At 37.6% G+C, this 3,457-nt stretch overlaps 1 pseudogene; it reads right to left on the bottom strand.

Annotated features, from left to right (window-relative positions):
• Window positions 1–1,374: 1,374 nt before the first annotated feature.
• LOC129072706 (dnaJ homolog subfamily C member 7-like) lies at window positions 1,375–2,807 on the bottom strand (annotated as a pseudogene).
• Between the last annotated feature and the right edge of the window lie 650 nt (window positions 2,808–3,457).

A 3,457-nucleotide genomic window follows, 5' to 3' on the forward strand; every position in this document is an offset into this window, starting at 1 on the left:
GATTTTCCCAAAATTAAGCAGTTGGTATATTCATCCCTCATTTATTCGCTTGTCCTTATCCCTCAACCTCCACTGAAGAAAAGGAAGAAGGAGAGGAATTAAAATTGTTTTTTCTCCCCAGTTTTACTGTAAGCTCAGTAAGGGCAACTTACTCCCTCCTGAATGGATGAACTGGCATCTTTTCAAGCTGAATTTTCTGAAGCATTAGCAGCAGCTTCCTTACTCTGTGGAAACCTGAGAGCCTTGTCCGATCTTCAACTTTCTGCTTTTTGGCTAAGATACCTGTTTTCACAAACAGAAGATTTTCTCTGCTTATGGGGAAGGAATAAGGGCAAAGCTCTTGCCGTAATTATCAAGTTTGAATTCTCTCTCTTTCTTTTCTCTTCAGTGCTTTTTTTCTCTATGCAGTTGTAAATAATTTATTTCTCCCAGGGAAAGTACTTAAATCTAGGGAAAAGCCTCAAATTTAAGAGGTACATTGGTGATTGTATTTCAATCTTTCCTTTGAACAAATATGTATTCTTCATTAAAATGCAAGAAAATGCAATAGACAAATAATCCAGAGATATGCATTAACAATTTAAGTGAAGAAAAAATATTTTAATTCTTACCAATTAATTAAAAATGTATATAAAATGAGATTGTTTTGCTTACAAAATAGGTGAAAATGTAACAGATTGAGCATATCCTCTTTGGGTAAAAATGTGGGTAAATGGGTACTTTGCTGTATTATTGATGGGTACAATAGAAATAGCTTTTCTTAAGAGTAATTTGAAAATATCGATAAAAATTTTAAGTACATGTGCTTTAACTCTGCAATTTCATGTGTTAATGGGTTCATTATAGCATTGCTTCTAAGAGTGAAATGGGTAGTAATAGGGGTAGTTAAGTATTAATAAATTAAGGAAAATCCATACTTGTAGGATATTTTGGAGGTTTTCAAAAATAGTAAGACAGCTTTAAATATAGACATGGAAAGATAGCTATAGTGCGAAATACAAAAAAAAAGTTACCTGGTAAAGAAAAAAACTGTAATTTCATGTTTGTGTATGCAAAAAAATAAATGATATAAGATAACCAGAATTTTTTGCCAGAAAGGGTCAAAACATTTTATTCTTATTTTTTAAATAAATGTGAACAATAAAACAAAAATTCACAAGCTGCCTCCCTGTCCAGTCCCTACCTCCCTCCCCTACCTGCAGTCTTGGGCGCCGGCTGCCTTTTTTTAATTCCACTGACAGACTCTAGCATCCAACTGAGAAAACAAAACTGCTGTAAGTACATGGAGACAAGATGAAGGGAGGAGGTGAATTGTGTCCATATTCAAGATTAAATGGATCAAGTCTGTATTTTCTGGGTTCTGGGTTCCTTTCATTAGCTAAACTGAAAAAAGAAATTCTGTGGACCAGATGCTTCAAAGCTGAAGCCCCCAGGACCACCAAAGAATGCCTTGAAGATATTGTTTGCATCAAGATCATGCATATACATGCGCTCCTCATCCAGGTCCTGTCCATTGCCATAGTGAGTCTCTTTCTTGGGATCAGAGAGGATGGTAAAAGTTTATTTGACTTCCTTGAACTTTTTCTTCTCTTCCTCCTAAACTCAACACTGGCTCCACTGATACAATCTGGATAGCGTATCAAGACCCGTTTTTAATAAGCTTTCTTGATCTCATTCTCAGAAGCATTCTTGTCCACTCCCAGAATCTTGTAATAACCTTTCCTCTTTTCTTCAGTTCCAACTGTGCCCTTTTAAGGAATCGTTTCTGTTCTTTTGCTTTCTCTGCCTGATACTCTTTTTCATATTCTGGCACTGCCTCTTCATACTGTTCTGTGTTCACATAACATTGAACTCTTCTCAGGTAGGCTTTTACATGTGTCATCGAGCTTCTCTGCCTTTGTGCAGTCTTCTATTGCATCATCTAGTTTCCTAAGCTTGGAGTTAACCCTACCCAATTACAGTAGAGTTTACCATTTTTTTTTATGTTGTTGGGGTCTATCCCCAGGGTTCCTGCGTAAAGTTCAAATGCTAACTTGTAGTGCTTTGGCGTTTCTGCAAGCAACACAGGCCCTCTCATGATCAGGAGTCACCCTGAGGATCTGTACAAATAAACTGAACTGCCTTCTCAGTACAATCTTCATAATAATGGCAAAGACCTGGTACCTATAGAGCTTCTGCATTGGTGGAATCATTTGTAAAATGTCCCTGGCCATAGATGGCGCTTCTGGATAATGACCCAGCATTGCTTAATGTTCTGCTTTTAGGATTTTGAAGTGATGGCAAACAGAGGCGAATTCTAGGGTATAATCCACGGAGAACACTGCTTTCCAAAAATCCTGCTTCTCAAAAATACATTTCTGCTATTTTCTCATATTCTATGACTGTATTGGTATTCTTGAACCCTTGTTGTACCTGAGCAGTTTTGTGGTCCAATTCTTGAGCTCTCTGGTAACTGCAACATGTTTGCCATGACATTCCCTAAAGATAGGTGGCATCTGCTCTCTTATAGATGTCCTGGGACAAAACTGTCATCCAACCTCACCTACTGCTGTATATCTCCGAGAGCTTCCTGGAACCCACTGAGTATCATCAAGTTGGCTACATGATTCTCATAGTAGCTTGCATTTTTAGGACACATACCTATGCCTTTTTTATAACAGCTATTAAGCTTCGTTGTAATCTTCCTTGGCATAGCATGCATTTCCTTGTTCCTTGAAAGACTCTGTTTCGCTCTTTGCTTCTCCGTGGTGGGGCAGCTCTGGCTCCTTTCCCACCACTAGCACATTGCACAGTGCAGCAGCTTCCATTTACCCACCGGGACCAGAGAGCCCAAGCAGAAAATGTTTAACAAATGGCTGCTTTGAGGTGGGGGCTGGGGGGAGGCTGATATGTACACACTTCTATGTTACAAATGAGGACTACTTCGAATATCCTTGGAAGCTATGATTTTTATCATCTAAAGGTTTATATTGTAAACTCAATAGAGAAAGCTTTAAGAGCAAAATTTTAACAATTCATTTAAGACTTTTTTATTTTTCTCTCTTCCTTTTCTCCTCTCTATATGTTACTTGAGTACTTGATCTGTGCCATGTGCTTTGCCAGTCAACTACAGTGAGTAGGCAGGCACGCATGTGCACACACACTCATGTCCCTGCTCTCAGAGCTAACAGATTTTATCTGTGTGCATACATGTTTTTATTCACTGTAGCATTCTCATACCTGCTATTATTTTGCTTAAAATTTTATCTTATTACTTATTTTAATAATTATTTTAAATATTCCATCACAGAGAAGTCCCAAATTATACATAATTATCCCCTTATTATTTGGTATTTAGGAGATACATATATATCTCTCTCTCCTGTTAAGGGATCTACAACATAATGAGTTTGTAGTATCTACATATAAATTACTGAGTGTACTAAGAAGAAAACTGAAGACGGGGTCCAAGATGTGT

The sequence above is a fragment of the Pteronotus mesoamericanus genome, unplaced genomic scaffold (assembly GCF_021234165.1).
Source record: "Pteronotus mesoamericanus isolate MK-2021 breed Mesoamerican mustached bat unplaced genomic scaffold, CSHL_Meso_final contig_33, whole genome shotgun sequence".
NCBI classification, from domain to species: domain Eukaryota; kingdom Metazoa; phylum Chordata; class Mammalia; order Chiroptera; family Mormoopidae; genus Pteronotus; species Pteronotus mesoamericanus.